The 27980-nt window shown below is 35.9% G+C and overlaps 1 protein-coding gene and 1 long non-coding RNA gene across 4 annotated transcripts in view; both read right to left on the bottom strand.

Moving 5' to 3' along the window:
• LOC118183330 (uncharacterized) overlaps window positions 1-27980 on the bottom strand; it is a 748198-nt gene that overhangs the window by 698198 nt on the left and 22020 nt on the right. The window lies entirely within an intron of this gene.
• Window positions 5215-7636, bottom strand: LOC146997059 (uncharacterized). Its single transcript, XR_015041092.1, has 2 exons — window positions 7461-7636; window positions 5215-5842 (listed from the first exon to the last, which is right to left on the bottom strand). It is a non-coding gene; the product is annotated as an uncharacterized LOC146997059 (long non-coding RNA).

Raw genomic sequence — 27980 nt, 5'->3', positions numbered from 1 at the left:
CCGACGCTCACGATGCAATTCAGAATGATTCTCTACATTCCTCCACGATCGAGAGATTTTGAGATTCAGCGAATTTCTATTTCCACTATCTTCTCTATATAAGGTACGATAATCGGATTCTTCTATCATAACGTTCAAGAGTGTGTGAAATATATAAGCTTGAGAACAGTAGATATGGAAACAAATCCCAGAAGTGGAAGAGCAGAAGATAATTACATAGAGAAAGGCTTACGAAAATGAGCTTTCCTGATGCACGAAAAGTACATACTTACATGAAAGCATTAGTTTGATTGGTAAGAATAACACTGAGATATGTTTGTTCTTAGTATCATTTTTTGTTATCTGGCAGTCTTTCAGAAAGCAGTAATGTAAGCTACTGTAGTTCCTTTCGTCAAATTCAGAATTCTCAGGCTGTTGCCAGATGAGATCATAACCATAAAATATTAAAATTATAATCCTTATAATATCTTTCTATTTTCAGAACGTAATTCTTCTAGTTCCTTTAACACGGTGTATTTTCTTGTATCCTTTATCTGTCAGTTATAAAGATGTTATCTGTCACATATAAAGAAATAAAAGTTTCTACTTTGACCAAAAACTTGAATTCAGAAACTGTAGATAACTTTTCACTAAACTATAACTATTCTTCAAAAATCTAGAAGTCTTTTATTCTTTTAATTCCTTTTTAATTGTGTCTCGAAATTCATAAATGAAAAATTGAAAAAATAAAAATTATTATGAAATGATGATTCTGATTTATGATGATAATTATTTATGAAAAATTTTCAAGATAAAAGCTAATTGATCAAGAAAACAAAATCTTTCATCACTGAAAATTAAATCAACAATTTTATTTTCAGATTAAAAAAACATAATAGGAAAAATAGTTTATGATACTGTAAGGTATTTACTCCCTCCTTTCTGCATGCCTTCGTGGTGTAACTATAGCACAATCGGCGCATATTCCAGAGTTCCAGGTTCGAGTCCCAACGAGGACATTGCTCATTTTTCGTGTTTCCTACTTCAAAAAACCTAATTTCATTACAATCGCACTCGAACTAAAAGGTGGTGGATGATGATTCTTCACCACCAGGATTTGGTGATTGGTTCTCTTATCTCTAGTCGCCCTTTAAAAGGGGGAGTGGTGTAAGGTATTTTCCCCCTCCTTTCTGCATGCCTTCGTGATGTAACGGTAGCATATCGGCAAGTATTCGAAATATCTAGGTTCGAGTCCCGGCAACGCCATTGCTCATTTCTCATGTACTTCTGCTTCAAAATAACCTCTACAATACAAAATATATGGATCAAATTAAATGATATAAAATATTTAAATCCACATATATCTAAGTCTACATAATAAATAAATATTCGCTGAAACCTCAGTGAGGCGAAATTATTGTTGCACTAAAGATCCATACATCTTCAATTAATCTTCGGGAATGGGCACATACAACAGTCACTTAGCCGCCACATCAACGAGAATGTTTCCCACGCTGCATCATAGGAGGTGATAGAATTATACTTGTAAGAAAGCGGAAGCTGTTTCATCCCAGTTTTGATAAAGAGCACCCTGGGAGACGGATTTCAAGCACACCAACAGAATGCGACTCGAGTAAAGTTATATATTGCTCTCCTAAGGCACCCAAGTTAGAAATCATACATGTTCTTTTTATTTACATCAATAGTTATTCTATTTCCCAGATCCCACGTTTATAACAGAAGGCATTTCAACTATTATGCAGTGTTAACTGTTACTAACATACATTGTAACATGGGTTTTGAAGAGGTATCTATCTGAAGGCAAGATCCCTTACCAGCAAGCGTTTTTAACAGAAGTACAGTCCACTGAGGGTAACTCACAAAAGTCGGCAAATCACTCTAACTTCGAATTCGATAGTCTTCTTCCACTCATTTGGAAGAGTTTGCGAAAGCGATTGCAGCTGAAGACATTGCTGTTGTTGACTAATGCTCAGTTTTGTCTGACCTATAGTCAGCCCAATCCTACGAAATTCCTCCTGACATGGAGCACAAGATTACACCTGTCGTTGGCAACAGCCTTGAGCACCTTACAGGTGACAGTACGGCTTAGGTCTGTTCCGCCTTAATTTTGTTGGATAGCAACCAGGGAGGGACGGCTCCGAGGGTCTCCCTTTCCTCTTCCTCTACCAGCTTCTCGAGAGGACTCTCGGCTCACCGCATATTTAGAGTGCCTCATGCCGCACGGACACTATACGTTTACAAACATACATGCCTTCTCCAGGGTTCGAATCCGAGCTCTTAGCCACGGCAGTCAGAGACGCTAACTACTATACTGGTTGGGCGGCACTGAAGACATACCTCTTGATAATAACAACACATTCACATCCAGGTGATTGCATACAGCAGAGTTTCTTAAACTGTGGATAGCGACTCCCATGGGGGGTCGCCAAAAATTTTAGCAGTTTTGACACTTCTTTAACTTATTATAATAGTTTTAAAATTACGAAATATTTTTGCACAATATGTCTGAAAAATAGATAAAGATAAGACAATACAGATAAGGTACGTAGCGTATTCGGAAACTAAGTACCGTTTCATTCTAGCGCCGTCACAACGTTGTGGTAGGCGTCCCGCGCATGCGCACTAGACTTTCTTGTTCACTGACTTTCAATTGTCGCCATTTTGGTTGCTCTATGTTGTGTTTTCAGCTTGCTGTGCACATTCAAAATGTTTAAGACAATTAGTTCTCCCGCTGACTGTGAGATTCGTGCCGTGATTAAATTTTTGAACGCGAGGAATGTTAAACCGGCCGAAATTTATCGTCAAGTGACAGAAGTTTACGGTGAATATGCGATAAGTGATGGAATGGTGAGAAAGTGGGTAAGAATGTTTAATGCAGGTCGAACAAATGTCCACGCCGAGGCTCGGAGTGGTCGGCCTTCTGTTGTCACCGATGATTTGGTAAGGAAAGTTGATGAAGCAATTCATGAGAACAGACGCTTCACAATGACAACTCTTTCAGAGGCATTTCCACAAATTTCACGTACTGTTTTGTTCGAAATTGTGTCTGACCGCTTGAATTATCGCAAACTGTGAAGCGCGAGCTTGGTGGCAAGCGCTTTGTATCTGACGATGACACGGAAAATGGAGTCGTGGTTATCGAAAATGGCGGGAAGTTTCTTTGACGATGGTATACAAAAACTTGTCACCCGCTATGACAAGTGTTTGATCATTGGCGGAAACTATGTTGAAAAATAGTTTAAGACATGTATTTTCATGTATAAATAAAATTGGATTCGAAAAAATGTTTTTACTATTTTTTTTTCAAAACGGTATTTAGTTTCCGAATACACGAAAACGTTTCGACGCATTCATTTTATAATATAAACGTTCATTTTACTTGCTTTGCACGTGACGCCGTCATTTCGTCTGTTACTTATTTAAAATTTTCAATCCCTATGTCTGAAAATTTCAATATGTCTAAATCAATACAGATAAGGTCTCTACGTTCTATGTCTGAAAAATAGAAATTAAAGTTAATAACTAGTTAAATCTAGTTAATGACTAGTTAGTGTTAAGTTAAAACTGCAATAGAACATTACAGTACAAGTGAATAAATTGACAGTTTTATTCACATGTGTGTCGGATTTGTCCAATGCTTATGGGTCCCACGCACGCATAAATTTCGATCTTACTTTTTATATTAAACGTGTTCGTGATACGTACAGAATTCACATCCATAAAAATACTCTCGGATTTGCTTAATGATCTCAATTCCTGTCCCTTTCTAATCGTTAGCGGACAATATATACTTGCTGCTTATTTCTTATTATGCCAACAAGGACAGTCCTTGTTGGACAGAAGAAGAGTGTTCATCCCTTATTTATTTGGTTAAAAATTTCCTGAAGTTTTCAATTTTCTCGCGTAAGCACATGTTTAGTTTTACACATTTCCATTTTATCAGCTAAAGAAGAACGATTTGTACTTATCTTTTGTAATCATGAAGCTAATTTCTACCTGAAGGGTTTCTTGTGAAGTCTTAGATGAAAACATTACTGTAGCACCATATCTTCTATAACAAGATATAGTGATTTACACAATTACGTCATCATGTATCCTAGTAATCATTTTTGACGCAAGTTTGGTTTTATAAAAGCTAATTCCTAATTATGATTCTCTCCTCCCGACCCGCATGCCTTCGTGGTACAACGGCAGCACAATCAGCGCCCATTCCAGAGGTCCAAGTTTGAGTCAAGGTGGTGTTGTGGTGTATTTAATTATGGCAAAGCACACTAGGGCTATCTGCCTAAGAGGAGGGATGCCTTCGTGGAGGACTTTCTAAGGGAAACTGGCTCGTATACACGTTACACACGGGTAAAACCACGAAAACGCCCATGCAGCCGGCCCGTTCGCGGGATTCGAACGTCGGACCGAACTACCAGTGTTCAGCGACTTTACCGCTCGGCCTCTGGTGGGCCGATGTTTGAGTCAAGGCGAAGGCACTGCACATTTTTCACGTCTCCTGATCCAAGCAAACCTAATGACTTTACAGCGGTGCCCTTACTAAAATAATGGTGGACGATAATTCGTCACCACAAGAATTTAGCGACTGGGTCTCCTAATCTCCCGTCGCCCTCTGAAAGAGGGCGACGGGAGATTAGCCCTCTGAAAGAGGGAGTATATAAAGGATTTTCTTCCTCCTTCCCACATGCCTTCATGTTGTAATGATAGCACACTCGGCGCGTGTTCTAGAAGTCTAGGTTCGAGTCCCTGCAAGGCCATTGCACATTTTTCACGTCTCCTGCTTCCAGATAACCTAATGATACTACAAATTTGGGAATTTACGACATAACTTCTAATTGATTCAGTTTATAAATTCTCTCGATATGTTATGCATGTGATTAAATAGCGTTAATATAGTAATTAAATGTATCATGCGGAAGATTAATCTAGGATTAAAAATTGACAGTGAAAATAAATCATATTAACTATGTAATTTATAATCGTATAGAAGAAATATACCCATTTTACATAAGGCAGAAAATTTTTCTGCGTATTTTCATACAAATACTAAATATCTGTCCAAAATTGGTGAATTTCCTTTCATAATTCTTGATCTCAATGTATATTGCACAAAGTTAGCTCTCTTATTAACATCTAGAATACATATTTTAATTTTCGAAAGAAATTATTGCAAAATATCTATGACAATATCTTTCTAATGCAACACATACCTTACAGATTTTTTCACTTTTATTTTACAATCCTTATCTGCTACGTGTAACAAATATATTCCGTACCTTAGAATCTATCGAATATAGTATTTCGGCAAAGGTTTTACAAGGAGAACAAAAAATTTTGCCTTAGCTTAAGATGGAATTTCTTTTCCTAACAACGTTGCATAAGTAAATAAGAAGGTCTTTTTTATCTGTGTACTGCAGAGAAGCTGATCTCACTGTTTAGCCATTTAACGCCCGTGGCAGAAAACCAGTTTTTCACTTCGAAGGAGTACACCAAAATAACTTCAATCACTTCTATGCGGCGCTCGAGCCTGTAACAACATCGGAGTTCCAATTACAGGATTGAAATTAACGGACAAATAACGGTAACGTCTCCAAACTGAACTCATTCCGGATCCCCTTATCGCAGTGCACTCTGGGAATTACGTCCTTGGGTCGCTTCCTAATTGTGAAGACCTCTCCATTTAATGGCGACCACCAGTTGTGCCAAGGCGGGACACGCGACCCAAGGGACACGCCTTCACTTCTCGATTGCGAAGCTGTTATCCAGAGCTTGTTCCTTTAACTGCTTCGTTCTGTGGTTCTCAATGCTGAATGAAAGTGATTATTTTGCCTTAGTTCATCTGGAATTACAAAACACAGTTACACTTTTGGTCAAGAAGTAATAATAAATCTCTTGGATAAAATCAATTTTCAAATATTAAGGTATCTGCCTACGTTCGGAGCACTTTTTTTAAAAAAACATAGAATTCAGATGAAATATATATTTATTTAATCAAAATATGATATCAAATCATGAAAATAGGTAAATTTTTAGGAATATTTTCATAAATTTTTGAAATATATGCTTGTGCATAAAATTGCATATATTTCAAAATTTAGGAGAATTTAACACTTACGTTAAATGTCGTATATTTTTTCCCACAGCATATATTTCAATTTTATTTATACTGTATACTACTACAACACTCATCTGTGTTATGAACTAAAATGTTTATATTTCTAAAATTTACTAAAATATGTGTAATTACATGAAAAAACACAGTTTTTTGTAAAATATTTCTTATCGTTTTATATTGAAATACATATAAAACAATCAAATTAATAAATATAACTTAGATTGAAGCTTAAAACCTAGTAAATAACATAGAAAACACTTTAGTGAAATTTAATAGAGATACCTTTAGAACATTTTGAGTAATTATATTTCTTGTATGTAAAAACACTAGAAAAATTAATTTTCCAGAAAACGCATTTAAAGATTTGACATTAACAGAAAAACTGTTCTGTTGTATTTACACGCATAAAATTCTCCGCATTTGTACATCACACCCTCCATATCTTTATACTTCAGTAATTTTGATTTCCTATTTGATTTTAATTTTTTTCTGGCTATTTTCGAAATGAGCGACGAATGACGTTTCGAGTTCTTTATTTTTTCGTTATCAATTCCAAAGTAATTTTTAATCACTTCTTGTTCAATTGATATGTCTAAATGTTCAAACACAGGAAGTAATCCAAGATACCCTGAATTAAAAGTAAAACTGCTATATATGCACCCAGCAACATAGTCTTTATACCTAATCGCAATGCTGCCAGACCCAGTTCAAAAAACCGCATTGTTGCCAGTCTCAGTTAAAAAAATTAAGGCAAATAATTATTGACAGAAACAAAAAAAAGTACCCAGAATTAAAATGAAATGTTTTACCACAATTTTACACACAAACAGGTAAAAAACAACACGGATAACAACATTGTTTACCTTTAGGTTGAACCTTTTAAGTGGCACTTCCGGTCTTTCTGCTTTCACTTCCAGTGCAGTTAATTGGCTATATCTTCTCTTCTAATTATCACAAACGTAAAAATGAACCATTTTCGGAATCCTACAAAACTGACCTTTCAAATTGCTCAATTATAAAAAATCGAATTTTTTCGCCGAAATCGTTTTTTTAACGTAGGCAGATACCTTAAAATACTCATTAGTTTCAGAGAAACTTGCTTTATTGTTTAGAATACGTCAATCCTCTAAGATTGCATTTCGAACTTTTATTGCTTGTTGCCTCTGTTTTAGAAATTAGCTTTATATACACAAGTAAATTATTTTAATCTGTGAAATTAGATTTATGGAAAACAGAGTCAAAATCTGTAGGCGTAACGCATGTATACGTGTTTCTAAAAGATGAATAAATTATAATATCTCGGTTACACTAGAAAATATAAGTATAGTATATGATATAATACCTCCTCTGTGTTTCTCTGGCCAGTTACAAGACTTTTATTCTAAATATGCAAACTGGCATGGCCATTTATCGTAATTCTTCCATTTATCGTAATTTATCGTAATCACAGGTCAAGTTGATTCATCAAATCAAATTTCCACCTAAGCATTTTAGCCGCAGTGGTATTGTAGCTCTCAAGGGCTTCCCTCTGGAAAAAGTAGAAAGACGTCAATCATGCAACATATTGATCGTAATAAATTACATTTGTACAAACATTAGTAGACCTAGTTGTTGTTGCTTCATTGTGACTATGAATTTATTTAATGTTGGTCTTTGGCTGCTACAAAAATAGGTGTAAAATGTCTTAAAATTGCATTACAATATTCCCTGCTTTACAAATACAGATAACAGTTTTTGAATAGAGAAGTAATTCTTTGGACCATCTTTATCTTCAAAAGGGCAACATTTTCAATGTTAAGAAATTGTCTTCCTATGCTGAGATGAAGTTTCTTGAAACAACCAATTCATTGAAGAAACAACTGATTAGCGTTTAGTCCGTCAATTACATTATTGATTTTAGTCTAAAATGTAAGAACTCTAAATGTAATGTAAGAACTCTTGTAAGATCTAACTCTCTTTGCTATCATAAATATCAGTACATCTCACTAAGGAACCTGGCAACTTCTCGCACAGGCATAAAAGAATACCAACACAGAGAAAGGTAAAATAACCCTTTAATTATTCGTCGAACTCTGAACACAAATGCACGAACCTCGAGCTTACAAGAGCACCGACGACTTTAGGTGGAACTGAAGAATAATTCACAAATAAATCCAAAGATGAGGAGTAGTTCTGGACTATCAATTTAATTTAGGGCTAACTCAGCTGACTCAACAACCTACCCGGCAATGTACTTCTTAAATGGCCACAAGGCGTATCAGCAACTCAGCGTAACAGCAAGGACAAACTAATAACGTGCGTTAGCCAGCGAAATCACGCTCTGAATAAACTGCAAGATTCGTCTGACTTTTTACTCATTTCACTTAACTTTAAATCTGTATTCTGGCGAGGAAATGCGAGGGTAAAATGAGGGGTTCAGGAAAGGTACAAAACTTAAAATAATTTGTTATGTAAAATAAGAAAAACCCTACACGGTAAATGCTTATTTATTCAGAAACTTCCTTACAGTCAGAGATATAAAAAACAATAGTATCGCAGATAATATTTATATTATTGTATGCGTAAGTAGTCACTAGAATGCATCAAACAGAGTAATAATTTAATGTAAGCACTGGACATTATTGTGTTGACTGTCCAGTACTTACATTAGACAGTTATTGCAAACAGAGTAATAACTTAATGTAATTACTGGACACTACTTCAATGGATTATTATTATTTTGTTGTACACAAGTATTGTGCTTATAAGAGTTAAGGTAAGTTGTATTTAAGAATGTGCATAAGTATCGTCCTGCTTTTTAACAAGTCAGGATCATGCCCCGAATAACTTAATTTACTATTTAGTGTTCTTTTATATCAAGGCAGTAACATTATATTATTTTATTTCGATGCGTAAAATGATAATTTAAGTTTTAAGTTAATTTATGTTTCTGCATTTAATGACTTTGATCTCTCTGTAACGTACCATAGAAGTACACTAATTCGTATGTAACGCATCTTTATGCAATGTATATGTGATACAATGGTGTCCGTATATAATGTACTTAGAATACATTGTATATAATGAACATAGAAAATGCTAATGCAGGTACTATGACAATGTATGCCTAATGTGTATTAGATCCACGTGCATTCAATTCAAACTGTATTAACTATACGCCAAACAACTGTGAAATGTATAGATTCTCAATAATGAGAATGTTGAACATATATGGCTATGTAAACCCAACATTTAACTGTAAAATACTTCCGGAGCAGCCCTCGTGGAATGTCGGATGTGTCCTCCCGGGTGTCCGGACCCTGCTGTCAACTATCAACTCTCAGACATAGTTACAGGCTATAGTAACATAATCTTGCCATTTCAGCATCAAGCTTGTTATGCTTGCTTCTGTATGTGATTACACCGCGTTAGTGATGCATGTAAAGGCACAGCTTCACATTTTGCAGCATTTCCGCTCCTCATTGTTTACTGATATGCACTATTTCAAATTTCCCGCAAATACACCTTAAATGTCTCTTCTCGTTTTACATTCACATTATTTTATTTAAGGGGAGTCAACTGAAAACCATAAAAGTAGAAATAAAAATCCGCATATGGCGCCAGTGAGCTGTAAGTTGGCATGCCTGTTTGCGATAGTATGCCGGATGTCTCCTAGGTGGCAGCAGCCGGCAGATGCACAAACACCCGCGCAACAACAGTTTCAAAATGGCAGCCCCACTAGCCACATGCACCAGCGAGGAGCTGCGTTCTGTGATTCGGGTTTTGCGAATCGAAGGTGTGAAACCGATTGACATTTTTAGGCGAATGAAAGTTCAGTATGGAGATGCGTGTTTGTCACAGCCACAAATCTATGAATGGTGCCGGAAATTTGCAAATAGTGTTACGTCCGTGGTCGATGCTCCACGCCCCGGGCAGGCTCGGCGCGTAGTGACTCCAGAGACCATTTCAGCCGTTGAAGCCATCGTTTTGGAAAACCGCCGTGCGACAATAGAGGAAATTGCAGCATGTGTACACATGAGTCATGGATCGGCACATCATATTGTGCATGTTCTCCAGTTTCATAAGGTGTCTGCAAGATGGGTGCCCCGACAACTGACGCCTGAACTGAAACAGCGACGTGTTGATGCGTGCGAAGACCTTTTGTGGCGTGCTGAACGTGACGGTAAGGCCTTCCTGTCACTGGTGACGAAACATGGTGCATTACCATCAGCCTGAAACAAAGCGAGCGAGCAAGGAGTGGCGCCACTCCTCATCACCCAAACCCAAAAAGTTTCGGACACAGCTGTCTGCAGGGAAGGTTATGCTGACCCTCTTTTGGGACGAAAAGAGCATCATCTTGGAACATCTTGGAAGCGCTGGCGGACTTGCATTGAACGAGGAAGGGACTATGTTGAAGAAAAGTGATTTACTTCTGTACCAATAAATAATATTTAAAAAAATAATTATGGTTTTCATTTGACTCCCCTATTTCAACATTCCGTTCCTCCTAAGCCACTTCTGTCCCTCGATTCATCATAATTTCATCATAATTTGTTTTTCGTCACTCAGAAAACTGCAAGACCCTTTATTCTCCAGAGATAGAATAAATAAATTAAAACTTTCCTCGTGTAAACAATCCATAGCACTAAACGATACTTGTTACTTTCATCAATTTATTTCCGATCCTTGATCTTTTGCTGGTTGAATGGCTTGCCATTTAACGAACATGTATATCTCCATATTGGTGTTAAAGGACAGGTCCAGAGAACATTTTGTGCAGAATCATTTGTAATTAATAATTCTGATAAAAGGAGTTTTGGCCGAGATCTTAAGTAAACCCACAGGATGGCTACCTTATTATCAGCGTCAAAGTATCACAGATACATGCTATTAACGTCTTTAAGATAGCAAGCAAATTATTTTCACAGATATTCTAATCAGTAATTGTGTAGAGCCTTTAGAATTTTTTGAAGAAAGAGACAGGAAAAATGATAGTGCCTTCGCCGGACTCGAACCCTGGACCTCTCAAATACGCCTTTAGTTACACCACAAAGGTCTACGGAAAAGAGGTCGAAAATACCTTATAATTGTATGTGAAATTCTATTTCCGTAAATGAGTTTTTTTTCTTAACTACGCAAAGGTGGTATTATTTTAAGAATTCTGAAAATGTAAATCTAATTGTTCGCTGTAATATTTATTTAACGTACCAATCAAATGACTGCATCTGCACTGTTACACATTTCAAAAGATCGAAAATCAGTTTTGCTGTTTCGTCTGAGCAAAATGACGGTTTTTAATGCAACTGCATCAAAAGTTGATACTAGATGAATATAAGTAGTGCTTGTAAAATTTAATCTATAATTTTGGAAAGCAACAAAACAAACACTTGTTATCCAAAGATACAAAACAAACTCTCAAAGATACAAAACAAATTCTTGTTATCCAAAAGATACAAAACAAACTCTCAAAGATACAAAACAAACTCTTGCTTTCATATGCAAACATTGCCTCTCATATTCTGAACATATGCGGTAATAATCAAACCAAAAATATGGAATCTAATTTGCATAATAATGGGAAAAAATTTAAATCAAAATACAGTTAAAAAAGTATACGCATTCTTTTGAATTCGGAATTAAATCGATTCTATGTCTTGGAAACACAAGAACTTCATCTGAAGCTTACAATATTGGATACAGCAATGTTTCTATAGAATCAAATAGCTTCTTAAGAAATTTGCTTCTATTTATTCCTTTTTCTCAGTGTGTTTATGTGCGTCTTAAACGCACTTCTCAACTACTAGCACAATATGCATTATAAGTTCGTAAATTATCCCAAACAAACAAGTAAAGAAAAGGTGTTAAGGTTATTTTCTCCCTTTTTACCACATGGCTTTTAATGCCTTCATGGTGTAATTGGAAGCATTATCGACGCGTATTCAAGAGGTTCAGGGTTCGAGTCCCAGCGAGAGCTTTCGAATTTTTCACTTCTACTGCATCGCTAATCCTAATGAATCTACATTTCTGGTGGACCAAGGACCTATGCGCACAGCAAAGCAAATGCAGAGTACTATGCCGCAGATCGAAAACAGAGTGACGACTATGTATTCCAACTACTAGCATTATACGACTAATATCGCTCTACAATTGGAGATGTTGTGCATTAACACCAAGTCCGGCTACATTACCTGGCAGCTCTTTAAGCGCCTTAACATGTTTAGACAGCCTCCCTCTAAAGATTGTGCCGCCGGGGCGCCAACCCACCGAACAGCCCGCAGGGACTCAGTGTGATGAATTATGTTCAGTGTGATGAATTATGTTCATCGCCATAATTCATCACACTGAGGGCTGCGCGAGGAGCCGTCCCCCCGGCACAGCGCTTAATATCTACATGAGAGCGTCCCCACAGCGAAGGCAACGGACACGAGAGTACCAGTACGGTCCCTGCCAAGCCCGCACCTACCATATGATGGACCTATGGTTCTAGTCCTGTGAAGTCTGATTATATACCCAACAAATCGAATTTGACAGGACGCAAGTCCAGTCAGTGGTCTGGGAGAACCCCGAGTCTCAGTATTTTGCACAAGATTGCTGTCAACAAGGTCTGCAAGCTTACATAATTCAGTCTTCAAGAATGTGCGCGAAAACAGTACAACAAATGATGCGACAGACGCATTCAACAATATACTAGATACATTCTTCCCAGCAGATTACTCCTCGAAAGTCAGAACAGAGCAACAATACAGCAGTCAGCACGTCAGATGATAATGGATTAAAAAAGAAGATGTACAGCAGGTTCTCAAGAACCTCCTTTCGAAAAACTGCCGGCATGCCCGCCTCTTACCTATGATTTCAAAGTCGTTCAAGTCACATTCTTCCTCAAACACAACAAAGACCCTAGTAGCTTGGATTCCAACCAACCAAAAATGCCTCCTTTCAGAGTTAGAAAAAATATATTAAAAAAAACTTCTAGTTAACCATCTGAAGCATCACCCATACCAGCCCAACACAGTCAGCCTTTGAGGAGAGAAATCTACTACACGCACTTATGACTATGGAATACTACATCCTGGGGAAAATGAAACGATGGCTACCACATAGCCATCCTCAGTTAAGAGCACTTTTTATGACTTGAAGTGGTTAGCTTTTCAACATGCACCGATATAAGGAAAATATCCAGCAAGCATACATCAAGGCCTTCATCAGTTATCTCTGGAACCGCGAGCCGATCGTCATGCAAAACAATAGCATCATACAGCGCAAATGGACACGAGTATGTCCACAAGGATCTTGTGCCGTTTCAATCATGAAATGTGACCTTCAGTATCCTATTAACTACTATCTGGCACACACAAGTAATAGCTTACGCAGATGGGAAATGCAAAAACGCACTGAAGATACATGGAACTCAAACTTCTCAGTTATTCTATGATTCCTGCAGTGCCTTGAAATTGACCATCTCAGAAGGCAAATCAAAGGCGCTTATAAAGGGTGTCAAGACCAATATTAGTCGAGAAATCGCAATCAACAACAGCAGGATTAAAAGCGCAAAAGAAATAAAACACCTGGGTGCTACGTGGGATCAAAGATTGATTTGGTTTCTCCCCATTAAGGAACTTAAGCAATGTATCAGCTACACAACGCCAACATCTTAGTTTCTAAGAAAACAGTTTTAAGACGTAGGCCGTGCAATCAAAAGACCGTCTATTCAACTGTCATCAAAAGGATGGTCACATACACTGCTCAAGTTTGGTACCAACCGATCAAGGGACGAACGCAAAACACGCCAATCTCCCCCTCACTCGCACTAACAATCAAGGGCATTTTGCACAACAGAGACGGCATTGGTCAATATTCTGGCAGGTCTAACACTTACATAATCGTGCAGAGGAAAACGCGGTAATCCAATTAGTACTTCATCTTAGCATTCTTATCATCTTCTCCGATGAGTGGTATCACCCAAAGAATTATGTTATACTAGCGACAATGCTATATTTTCAACCAGCATGAAAACAGCAAGATGAAAACATGCGATCGTTCCTTGTAATTGAGTATATTGTTGCGTTTTTCTTTTCTTTTCTGACACCAATTGTTACACGTTAGTTTCTTCCTTCACGTTCGTACGGGGTTCGTAGATTTGGAGTGAATAACGACGACACTTGATGAAGTATCGAAACACACTATATTGGCCATATTGTCAGGACAGAACCAAAAACACGTTTTTACAGTCGTCGATGAACTACTATAAACACGCCGACACGATCAGCGACACAGCCTTCAGGTTATCAGGCTGTCACGGTGGAGACAGTTTCACTGCAAAACACTAGAGTACAGCTCCTGACACTGCTCGGTCGTTCTCGGAACTCCACGTACTCTCGAGACTCTCCACGCTACAACTCGCGATGCACTCGACGACACACAGAGCACGGCTCCCGACTTTTTGGTTCAGTCGTTTCCGGAGCTCAACACGCTGTCTCGACGATGCACTAACCGCGATACACTAAGAGACTCCTTCGGTGAACTCGACAACCCACTCGGCATTCGCTGCCCGGCTGTCAACTCGATCGACTCCGCAGGGATAGACTCACTAGACGAGACACCAACTCGATACTGACTATCTCGCACTCGACGAAGCACACTCTCACTCGCCCTCTCGACGAGGCACTCTCTCGATACTAACAAACTGACTGCGTACCAGCAGGGTTTATGTAGCTTTCGGCTTGTGTTCGAGAACATTCTGGGCTAAACCGGTAAGAATTCGTTCTCTATCATTCCATGGCATATCGCCGATTTTGTCGCGAAATGGGCGATTGCTCGCCAAATATGGCAACTCTGCTTTCCCTTGCCATTTTATGGCAACTCTAAAACTGCTCTGTGAGGAAGTTACCTTACCGCGGCCCACCAGCGGCCGAGCGGTAAAGTCGCTGAACACTGGTAGTTCGGTCCGAGGTTCGAATCCCGCGAACGGGCTGGCTGCATGGCGTTTTCGTGGTTTTCCCCATGTGTAACGTGTATACGAGCCAGTTTCCCTTAGAAAGTCCTCCACGAAGGCATCCCTCCCCTTAGGCAGATAGCCCTCGAGGCTGTGCCATAATCACACACCCACACACACACACACACACATATCTTACCGCGCCTGGACATTTCGTAACAATATTAAGAAGAAGCATTATTCAACTCATTATCGCAGTCATGCATTCAGTGTGTGATTCGCGCTCTTTCACAGCTGAAATTTTATGATGAAGTCATCGATGCCTCAGAACAAATACTTCAAGCATTAATAGATTTGATATAATTTTACTAGTCGTGCTTTACAATGTTTTGCTACTCTGCTTCCCAATAACACTTTTTTATTGATATGAACATAATTATTGCTTCTCCAAAAACTCCATTTTGTATGAAAACAAAGCTGTCAAGCAGTAGATGATAATTAACACTTTCAAGAATATAGTTGCAGTTAAGAAACAAATTTCTAAGCTGACGAATGTTTTATAGCAAAGCAAAATCGTCTAAAAAATGTGCGAACAGCCTTTGTACACAAGAAAAACATTTCACAGAACATTTTCTAGACTCATGCAAAACTGCAAAACAATAAGATCTCAAAAAACGGATAGAACTTTGTTTCTATTGCGGTAAAAATTTGGAACCGGCAGTATGCCATTCAACTAAAAAATACTGAAACAGCATTGTACATCACGTTTAGACAATAAAAGTTAAGTTTCTTTCAAAGCAGAAAATGAAATTCTTACTGCGATTGAATCAGATATTGCAAAGCACTCTTACCAATATATAGTCGAGATCTTTACAGTTATTACTAAAAGTAAACATGTTTTCAGATCTCGATATGTAAGCTGAAAGCTGTGCTTCAAAGGAAACTCGAAATATGATTCGGATTCTATTCTCAGAAATTTCAATCTTCGAACCGAAATCTACATTTCATGGCTTTGCGAACTGAGTTATAAACTATATTTCAAAACTTTGGAACGTGAAAAGAAAGCTACATCTAAACCTCGAAATTCAAATCGAAAATAATATTTCTAGCACTTGGAATATAAATCGAAATTCCTTCTGTATTCCAGGTTGGTTTAAAATGTAAACCAAGCTTTGATTCACGAGTCGAAAATTATGCTTCTCAACTATGTAATATAAAGCGAAACTACATTTAAATTTTGAAAAATGAGTTTTGTAACCAGTTTCGAAATACAAAACGGATGTATATATATCTTGTAATTCAAACTTTAAATAGAATGCTATAGTAATTATTACAAGCATCTTTAATAGGAAATATAACAGAGTTCCCATGCTTATTTTAAAGCATTAAACCTCAAATATTTAAATATTTAAGATACAATAACACGCCGAACAAATTTTAATTTAGAAGCCAAACAACAAAAATCAGCGTTGTATTTTAAAATTTTCACAGGACTAGTGTCGATGGTTTCACCGAAACATCATCCTCAGCTGCAAAAGCGCAAATGAACGAGATAAGATATAATGATTAGATAAGATAGCAAAGCCTGGAAGGAGATAAGCTACTGCCGCCCTCTGTTGATAAAACCAGAACTAAAACATAATTTCTTTAAAGGATTAAGGCAAAGCTGGATTGGAATTAGGGTCGTTAACTAGAATAGAAAGATTTTTTTAATGTGAAATGCCTCTGGAAAATCGAGTTCACCAATGGAAGATATATTTTGAATAATTTTGACAGCATAAAAATTGAAGGTGTGATTTTCGGACCAACAATGTTGGGCAACAGAAGACTTCCGTGTTTCCTTTTTTTCTAACATATGCCTCTTGTTCCTTACCGCGAAATTTTAAGGCTCTCTTAGTTTGGCCAATGTAAATTAAGCTACACTGACAAGGAATCCTGTAAATACCCCAGGAATACATATCCGTAATGGTGTTCTTGAGTATGGAACTCGGAATTTTATTGATGGGAGAATAAACGACCCGAAAGTTAAATTTCTGAAATATACGTGCAACTTTAATTGATGGAAAGAAGGGAATAAGAACAGAAATATTATAATCTCCTAAAACAAGAGAGTGCCTTTTGGTGTGTTGAGATTAGAATTTTTTAACTGCTTGATTAATATTGTTGAGTGAAAAGCCCCTGTCAATAGCTATTGCTTTTAAATAATTTAGTTCTTCAAGGGATTCAAACTATCCCTTCTAAATTAATATTTAAATATTTATCATCATATTGTCATTTCTATATTCATAAATCACACTCGGGCTGTGATCACACTCGGGCTGACGCTCCATCTACTTCAACGCAGTTTCAAGGCCGGCAAACACTTCACTAGCTGATGGTTCCGTGTCTACTTCAACTTCGACCAGTAAGGCCATCTTTTTCATCGACACTTTCTTTTCACACATTTCCAGTAAGTTCATCATCTTTTAGAATTTGAAACCCAGGGTCTGACGAATCACATACATTTCATTCTGCTGTATCCTCAGCACTAACTTCTGAATATCCAGGAATTTTCAAAAGAATGTTTCTTAACTCCTCAAGTGGCAAGTCATCCTCATCTTTTCCTGTCTCCTCCCTCTCTCTTTTTCTTAAATTCTAAAAGCGATTCGAATAGTCGGAGTTCGGATAATTGGAGGTACGAATGGATGTCCCCCTTAAGACCTGTAGGCTGCCTCAACGTAGCGAGGGGTTGGCACTGGGTGGAATAGGCGAAGTACGTCAGGAATGTATACTCCTGGTAGGGCCACCCAAGGCGTAAAGTCTATTCCACTACACCCAGCTAAAGCCTACAGGCATCTGAGCTAAGTCAGTCCTCTACCATTGGTGCTCGGGTCTCACGACTTACAGAGGTTGCCCTTTTCCTCCATACCCCTGAGTGCCTGGAGTTGCCTCTTGAGGATCTTTACAAGTCTCCTAAGCTTGTTTTCGATTTTCTAAAGGTGAATGGACTCGTGGACCTCGTCTAGTGTATTCTTAGATGGAGATTAGTAACAACAACAACAACGAATGGATGCTGATATATGAGAACATGTTACAGCTTCAAACTTAATTATTGCGGTTCTTGCCAGAATTATATATTTTGATTTTTGGAAACTAGGATCGATACACTATGCCTCAGAGTTCTATTTAAGAATATTTAATAATTATGAACCTATTTACTCTTTTAACGAAAGAATCCTAAAGAACAAAGAGTAAATTTAGTTATGAGAGACTTTGCACAAAAGAAAATGGGACAGTTATATATCTCTCATTCTATTAAGACGATTGACGGAATTTAATTTGCGTTTTTCATATTTCAAAAACGCAGCTTAGGATATATATTAGATTTATATTCAGTATTGTTCTACAGAAGTATTTTCACATAAAATTGGTATTTTTCTGTAAGGAATCCCTTTTTTTTAGTCCAAAGGGATTTGAATCCCGAAGGACTATTAGTTTCGTTTTGGCATTTTGCGTCGGACTCATAAATGTCGGTTCACTTTTCAAACTGTTGCCACAAAATGTTAGAGTCCTGCATTATATTTGAAGAAATTAAATAATGAAAAATCTGCATAAATGTATGTATATTTCTCGTATTGTGATAAAACAACGGTACATAGAGTCATCGAATTTTGAATAACGTAATCCTCCAGCGAATATGAGCATGTGGAAGACCCAATTTGAAATTTGAAATTTGTTTTATGATCGATTTCCTATTTTTTAAAACTTTGACGAATTTTTGATTAACAAACTCAAGGATTTCAAAGCGAGCAATGGCAACGTTGTGCAGAAAAAACATTTTTATCTCCAGCGCGTGAGTCTCTGTATCGGAAATTCTAAAGATATGCTCGTTTTAAAACTATTTTGCGATATTGCTGTTGCACTGGATCTTATGGATTAAGTGCGAGGAACATGATATTTAATAAAGAAAGGTAACACACAAAATGTTAAAAAACGCCCCTTTGGACGTAATTTAAAATCTGAAACATTTCAGATTTTTTTTTTTTTTTTTTTCATATTTCGTTTCTACGGCTCAAATTATGCCAAAATGCTAAGCTTTGTAAAACTCGCACGAGTGACTTTTAAAACATTAGCTCTCAAAATTTAAGCTCTTCAATCTTAATTTAATTTCGTATATATTTACTAATATCTCTTTATTTTTATTAAACTTGATTACCTCTTTCTCAGTTCAAAATTTAGATTCAATCCAAATAAAATTCGCAGATATATTCTAATTTATTTTTAAAATTTGTATTTTTTAGTAATTTTTATAAATGTTTCGAAAACAATTTCTGAATTATAATCTGTACCATTTATAGCATCACCTATACCATCACAATTTATACTACACATTGGATTCGTTTTCTGATTCTCTTGCTAGCAAAATCTCTGCCGCTGCTTCTCTTCCTACCACAAAATCTAAAAATATTGTTACGTTTTTTTCCTTCGTGCTTACGGGTTCATGGATTTGGAGTGAATAACGACGACAGCACTTGATGAAGTATCGAAACACAGTTGTATTAGTCAGTTTTAGTCAGGACAACTCCAAAATCGCGTTTACAGGCGTCGAAGAACTACTAAAAACACTCTGAAACGATCAGCGACATAGCCTTCCTTCTATCAGGCTATAACAGTGAAGGCAGCTTGTAAAATTGTTGGTAAAATATTCAATTTTTACCTTCTAAAACTTTTGCAAGGTACCTCAGATATTTGACACATTTACCTCATATGCGAGGTCCTGACCATTTGCCATTATCAGATTGTTAAGCGGAATAGTGGCTGTTTAGTGGAATAAAATTACAGGCTGTTTAACTTAAGATGTAACAACTGATGTAACTTAAGATATAAGACTGTTTGTATTTAGATTAAACCTCCAGAAAAGTATTTCTCTCAAGACAAGTAATCTTCAAATGCATTTTCATCATAAATTTCCTACCTAATTTATCAGAGGGACAAACTTTGTAGCCAGATATTATCATCACAATAAATAGTTTTAACTAAATATAGCTTTCAACATTCTGTGAGACAATTTTTTTTTCTTTATGCTGTTCTTCTCTTTGTTTTTATGTAAAGAAAAAAAGAATGTTTCGTTCTATATCGATTTGTGTACTGTTATTTCAAGAAGAACTGTTATAACGTTAAAAAAAACTTCTTAATAATTAGTTGTCAAAGAAAAACAAAATTGCTGTTTGGTTCTTTTGGGTACAATGGAACTTTATTAAAATTCAGATTTGGGGCTATTTTCCACATTTCACCTTTAATATCAGAACGGAAAACCATCTTATCGACCACGGGATCAGATAAGAAAAACTTCAACATTCCATCTTGCAACTAGAAACTTTCGAAATAAAAAGCAGATCGTAAAAAATTGGAAAAGAATATTATACAAAAACTCTGCATTCCAGGGGAAGAAACTTTCAAGATATAGATGAAGGAAAAGAAATAGAGGAAAGTGTCGCTTTTAGAACCATCAGTTCGTTTCTATTCCATTGCCCACACAGCGTTGCCGGGCGGACTGAGTGAAAAAAAAAAGCTACAGAAAGAACATCATTTTAAAATATCGAGCGCTTTCCACATCGAAGTAGAGAAAGGGCACTTCTTTTTATGCGGAAACAAAATGATGACTAGCAACAGGCTACAAGCATACTTCGAAGCGTTGTTCCACATCGTTTGCCCGTTATAATATTTTTTGCCAAATGTCAAGAGCAGAAACTATATGACCCATCCATGAAAAGTAATGTAAAATTTATAATAAAATTTCGGGTAAAAAATATAAACGTAGTTTTCAGATGAACAAGATAAACAAATGTTTATTTAGAAAGAAAAAAATGCAATAATTTGTAAGTCATAAAGAGTAACAAGAAACTGGGAAATTGGAAAACTGTAAAATAGCTAATAATTCTAAATGATAAAATGAAATACGAGCCAATTAAAAGGGATAATAATAATAATTTTAAATGAGCTAATTATATAACTAATAAATAAAAACCTTGACTTTAACAATTGATGCATAACCAGGGACAAAATAGGAAATAATAATAAAATTAAGCTTCGAAAGATTTATTTGAGTTTAAATATGGCCCAGGAAAAATATGGTCTCCCTTATGTTACATTTTGTATACAGGGTGACCCAAAAGTTACGTTAACATTTGAAAATTCAATAATTTACGGAAGGATATAGGTAGAGAGGTAACAATTGATACGCATGCAATACGTGGATTTACTGAAAACAAAAAATAAATAAATAAAAAACAAGGAGGAAAATCGGAAAGCTTTCAGATCTTACATTACTCCCAAAAGGGCGTTTTTTTACCGTTTTGTGTGTTACCTTTATTTATTAAATATCATGTTCTTCGCACTTAAACCATAAAATTCAATTCAGCAGCAATATCGCAAAATAATACTAAAATGAGCATGACAGACAGTCTCGCGAGATGGAGATAAAAATGTTTTTTTTTTTTTTTTTCCGTATGGTGTTGCCATTGCTAGCTTTGAAATCGTTGAGTTTGTTAATCCAAAATTTGTTAAATTGTTACAAAACATGAAATTGATAATAAAACAAATTCCAAATTCCAAATAAGGACTTCCAGATGCCCATATTCGGTGGAAGATTACATTATTCAAATTTTGGTGGCTCTAGGTACCGTTGTTTTATCATAATGCGAGAAACAAACAGATACAGAATGTAATTTCTGCATTATTTATTTTTCTTTAAATATAATACAGGGCGATAGTATTGCGTGGCAACAGTTTGAAATGTGAAACAACGCAGAAAGAGAATTGACGCAAAATGTAAAAAAGAAATTAATAGGCCTTCTGAGCTAACGCTTCTTTGGGCTAATAAATAAAATCCAAAAACAAAAAAAAGGCCAACATATGGCGCTGGGCAGCAGATTGTAGGTGACGCCGCAGGACAGTCGCGTATGAAATGAGCTGTAAGGAGAGGGGGAATTAGTCCCTTCATGACTTTGGCACTTTTCTGTAGTCGCCTCCGAATGTTGGTCACGGTGTGATGTGGATTTATCACGTCAATCGTGATCGGAGCCTTTTTCTTCCATGAAATGCATAGTTCTGCTATTCAAAACGGGGGCAAAGTAAGCTGATATGTTACAGAATCGCATTATTATCATTTTTAATCTGGCTGATAAACACCTGTTGAAAGGTACGACTTTTATACAAGATGGCACTCCCACATATTGCTACACGTTAAAGATCCCTTGCACACATCGTTTGGTGAAGATCGTGTGCTGAGCCGCCACTTCCGTCGTACTTGGCCTCTCAGGTCCCCAGATATCAATCCATGTGATTATTGGTTGTAGGGTTACCTGAAATCTACCTCATTGGGGATGCTAAAAGACTACATCCGATAGCAGTTTCTCACTATACCCACAGATATGTTGTACAGTGCTGTTCACATCATTGTCCCTCGACTACAGGTATTATTGACGAATGACGACTACAAGTTGGCTAAAATCAATTCTGATGATAATTATTGCTTTTGTTATTATAAGAAGCGTTAGCTGTTGGCCGTATTAAGCATATGTGCTTTCAATAAAACTCCATAACATTTCAAGCCTGTGTGTCATATTTTACGTCTATACTAACATCATTCAGTGAATTAATAAATTTTCAAATGTTAACGGACTTTTGGGTCACCCTGTAATTTACGCTGTTATTTATCAAAATCGATTTAGTTATTTTATATGAGTGTGGTTCAATTCGGTTTCCACTAAACAAATGAGCATTTGAAATGTGGCTACAAGGACTGAGGATGTATTTAATTTTAATTGTTTATTTAGAACAATTAAAATTAAACTGTAAGTACTGCTCAGATTACATTTTATAAAACTTTAATTTAATAATCATTTCAGCAAATTCGGAAATATCTTTTACCTAAGTCTTAAATTTTGACAGCATTTCAGAAGCGAGATTATGTGCTTAGTAATTGACCGACAAAATTAGAGTTGACGACAGATGTGAGTGACTTTACTTGATAAATGGCCAGAGGCAAAATTTTAGAAAGGAATTAGTGCAGAAATGCAACCTGCTATATTTTATCTTTCACTTTCGCAATGTCGTGTAGAACAACAAATCATCTGACACCAATATTAAGTACTATTGGATGATCCAAAACACCGGCCAAGCATTAAACAAATTGTTTTTGATACGTACGATTATTTCAGGACAAGTAGTTCTTTTGAAACGATGTTACGAAACTATGTAAGTAATGCAAATATTTGCTAACGGATTACTTAGCTAAAATGCTCATATGTATTGCGACTGATGCTCATAAATAAGTCTAAGAGAAGAAAAAATCACACTAATTAGCTGGTAAAATGATCAAATCTGATAAAATTTTGATAATCAGCTTGATAAAATTTATTTTACCAAAACGACACGTCACAGTTCTGAAACTTTCCACAAAATTACTCGTACAGCTCTTCTCAGTATCCCCAGGGCACATTCAGTAGTTACACTTCAAACTAATAAAAGCGTTAAACACAACGCAATGTAAAGCGCATCTAAAAAGCAAAGCTCACGCGGAGCTATCTCAGTACTCCGTAGTCGTTTCTGAAATGAGAAATTGACAGCTCCTCTGTTATATACTTTTCCCTCGGCCTAAGAGAAATCTCTAGAACCTTTCATTTCTTAAATTTTTTAAAAGGCATATACGGTTAAAGTTACCTATAAGGGCCGGATGCGGTTACAGTTTCATAAGGAGATCAATTACAGTTATTCAAGTACAGTATCAGTTGTAGTTACACAGAGACTGGACCAATATGTCGCCAATTGGTCGCCAAGTTTGGCGAAACAATTAGTCACCAAAGGATTTGCTAATTTTTCATTTCTCTTGCTTCCAAAACATACCTAATGTTTCTATAGACTTACCCCTGTAATCTTGTTTTTCTGGCAGAGACTTTCCTCTTCAGGTTTTCATGTTACATTATACAAAAGATACTGCAATTTTAAACGTAGCTTCAGTAAAATCATTTACATATATAAGAAAATTCTTAACAATACTTTAAAATAGGGGGTCCATCTAAAGCAAGTTATATACAAGATGAAAGCGATTAAGACGAATAATTACTTCCCTCCAACCTATATACATAGGTAAAGGAATTAATATTTGCGGTCTGTCATTTACATGTTCCACCTTAAGGCACTACGGAGGGATGCCTTCGGTGAAGACTTTCTAAGGGAAACTGGCTTGTATTAACACGTTACACATAGGGAAAAACATTAAAACGCCCAGTGATCTAATAATGAATTCTATAAATGGCACAGTAAATAATAGCGATGATGATAAACTAAGAAAAATGTAAGCGTATTTTCAAATAATGAGAGAGAAAATTGGGCATAAAATGATTATTATTATGATGAAAAGTAATAATTTTTATGCCTTTGAATTTTTTTTTTTTTTTTTTTTTTTTTTTTTGGGTTTAGTGTTTTAATTGTTTTAATTGCCCGAAAGTAAACATTTTCATTATATAGTCACCTAAATCTACATGGAAAATAAATCGATTAAATTTTAAATTTATGTTTGGATGTTCGTAATAACACATTGTGCATATGTAGGCTACATATATTTGTGCTCAGTTGCTTCACTTAAAATATATGTTTATTCACAGACTGGAAAATTATGCATTTTCTTGGGATACCCCAATTTAATATTTCCACTTAATTGGATTTACTTTTTTAATTAGAACAATGAAAAGATTACAGCTCTACATTTTCTCATTCTTCTTTAACTCGTTTACCGACATAGTACTTTGGACGGTTATTTTGAGACAGAGTTAGGTGAAAGTTTGCACATTTAACCCCACCCTACAGGAACTCCTACAAACGATTATTTATAAGCGGTAACTATATTTTTCTGCTGGAAGGTTTAGCCGAATATTACCACAATTTATTTGAGTTTTGATTATGTACAGCCATTGTATTTCATGAAAGGGCAGTTATTTACTTACATCCTTTACTACTTACTTGTTTTTCTTTTCAGTACCAATTTTCACCTTCAGTTTCTTCATTTAACCTTTCAATCTTTTCTAACCACAAACAGTATATCTCAGCAAAGTGTTCTTTTTTTTCCCTAAATTCTTAACTCTAAATATGTATTTTCAAGCACAAAGTACTAAAAAAATAACTATTCGAATTTATGAAAGTAGTTAATTTTTAAAGCTTTTAATTGTGCACATTATTCTCACAGAGCAAATTGTCAAACTATCATTATGTTTATTGTGCTAAGTTGTAATGTTCTATGCCTTTAATGGCACATTTTTGGAAATAATTTGGTTTCGTTTATGTATAATTATCGAAAAGCACTCGAAAGCTATATGTGTAAGGGAAGGGATGGCTTCCTGAGGAAAACGTTCGTACAGACGCCACGAAAAGTTCTCTTCAGAATTCATTTTAAAGCAGTTTTATAATTTTTTTGGAGGAAAAGAGTCTTTTATTTTGTCTTTACGTACATATATCACGGAAATACATCGTTAAATTGCATTCGAAAGAGGTCAAAATGGGATATTTTCATTGAAATATGCTGCCTGAAACTTTTCGCGATTACAATACTTCCTTTTTACTTCGTACAAGGAAGTAAAAAAAAGCATTCATATCGAAATTAAACACTAAGGTGATGCTGATTGCATGTTTTATCACAAAGGACTTCTTAACCATAAATCCATCCCTGAACATCATTTGATTAATCAATATTTTTACGAAGTGGTGTATTTTCAATTAAGAAACAGGATAAGATGAGTTAGGAAGGATCTCTTTGTTTCTAGGCAATGATTTCTTTTATACAATAATGCTAAGCCCCAGGCAGCATTGTCTGTACAATAATAATCATGCTAACCATTAAACTGCAGTGATAAATCACCCACTATATTATCCCGACTTGGCGCTAGCTAATGCTTCCTTTTTCAGAAGCTCAACGTGGCCATAAAAGAATAGAGATCTGAAAACGTCTTGGATATTAAATCAAATGTTACGCGCATATAGAGAAGTTTATAAGGTATTTTCTCCCTCTTTCTGCATGCCATCGTAGAGTAACGTGTTCGAGAGTTCCAGGTTCAAGTCCCGGCGAGGACATCGCACATTTGTCTCGTCGCTCGCATCAAAAAAGATCCTAATGTCTGCAGTGGCGCCCGAACTAAAAGGTGATGGATGATGATTCTTCACCACCAGGATTAGGCGATTCTGTCCTTTAATCTCCAACTGCCATTTAATCCTGCGGAAGTCGCACCAAGAAAGGTTACTAGAGTGGGCGCGTGGGGTATCACATACCCCAATGTTTAAAATACAATAAAAATAGTATTATTTAGTTTTAAAACTGTTTTTTTTTGTTTGTTTGTTCTCGTGTATTATAAATAAGTTAATAACAATTGGGTTTCAAAAAATTAATTTCCGAAATAATCTTAGAGTTAAAATTAAGATAGATGAAAATAATTAAAAAAAAGAAACATCATACATCTAAGTTTCATTGCATCTCTAATACACCATGCTTATTTTATTTCTTCATACTTTGAACGAAATACATTCATGTGTTCTTGTCACAGAATGTTTTCACATTTTAAACATTGCATTCACGTTCTTCTGTCCTTGCGCGAGGGCAAAAAATTTATCACATCTTTCATACTTAGTTGTTTCGAATTTCATGTATTCGTTTTAATTCTTCGTCGAAACTTCTGTTTTTGTTTTGCATGCAGTACGTCAATTTCTTGGAAGATCTTTGTTCAATACTTTTTTTCATTAATTGTAATGCTAAGTCCTTCGAAAACAGACTTCTCTTTCTAGTTGGTGGATTAGAAGTTGAATGTAATATAATTCAAGTATTTATTACAGCAACATTCAGTGCAGGAAAGAAAATTACCATTGGCCACCTCCTTGTTATTCTGGCAATTGAATTCATTTCATCCCCCATATCTACTGCTCCTTTAGTCATATTATTAAAACATATAATTCCTGATGTTTTATTCTCTCCAATATTATCATCTATAGTATGATCGTTATATATTGTTGAAAGCATAAGAACAGTTTTTCTTTTTTTAGGAACATCAGGAATTAAGGTTTTATCTTTTTTGAAACCAAAAAATTGTAGAAAATATTCTTAGTTTCATCTTCAGTTTCCGAAATGCAATCTTCATCGCTTTCAAATATCTATAATAATAAAAGCAAGTGTAATGTGTCTGTCTGTCTGTCTGACCGAGCTCTCCAGCCAAATCTATCGCACGCAGGGACCTGGAATTTTTTATACGGAAGCACAAAGGGGCTGGCCACCAGACCTCGAAGCCCGATTTTCGATTTTTGAATTAGAAAAATTTTAAAAAAATTATTTATAATTAATTAATCACGGTTTTTTTGACTCACTGATATTATTATTTGTTTTCAAATAACGTTCGATTGTAACAATTGATTTCTTTATTCTAGCGTTAGTTTGCTGTTTTGACGATACATTAAATCGATTAATTACAATTCATTTCTTTTTTGTAGCTTATTATTTATAATTAATTAATCACGGTTTTTTTGACTCACTGATATTATTATTTGTTTTCAAATAACGTTCGATTGTAACAATTGATTTCTTTATTCTAGCGTTAGTTTGCTGTTTTGACGATACATTAAATCGATTAATTACAATTCATTTCTTTTTTGTAGCTTGTGGGGGGGGAAGAGAGAGAGACAGTCTACATGTCCTACACTACTATTCCTGCGCTATTCACTTATCTGCATTTTGTAAATGCACGGGCAACGCCGGGCGGGTACAGCTAGTTTCTAATAAATCTCACATGCGTTGCATCTCCAGTTCATAAGGACTCATTCTTTTTACCATAATGCAGTTAGAAAACTTTTAAGAATTTAATGTCAAGTACTTTAAAATCACTTGCGAGTAGAAATATTTACTGTTACACTCTAGAAATAAATTTCTGAACTAAA

The sequence above is a fragment of the Stegodyphus dumicola genome, chromosome 5 (genome assembly GCF_044657685.1).
Source record: "Stegodyphus dumicola isolate Sdum_Otavi_A_Nest chromosome 5, ASM4465768v1".
NCBI lineage: Eukaryota > Metazoa > Arthropoda > Arachnida > Araneae > Eresidae > Stegodyphus > Stegodyphus dumicola.
This window is presented reverse-complemented; position numbering and strand designations above follow the sequence as displayed.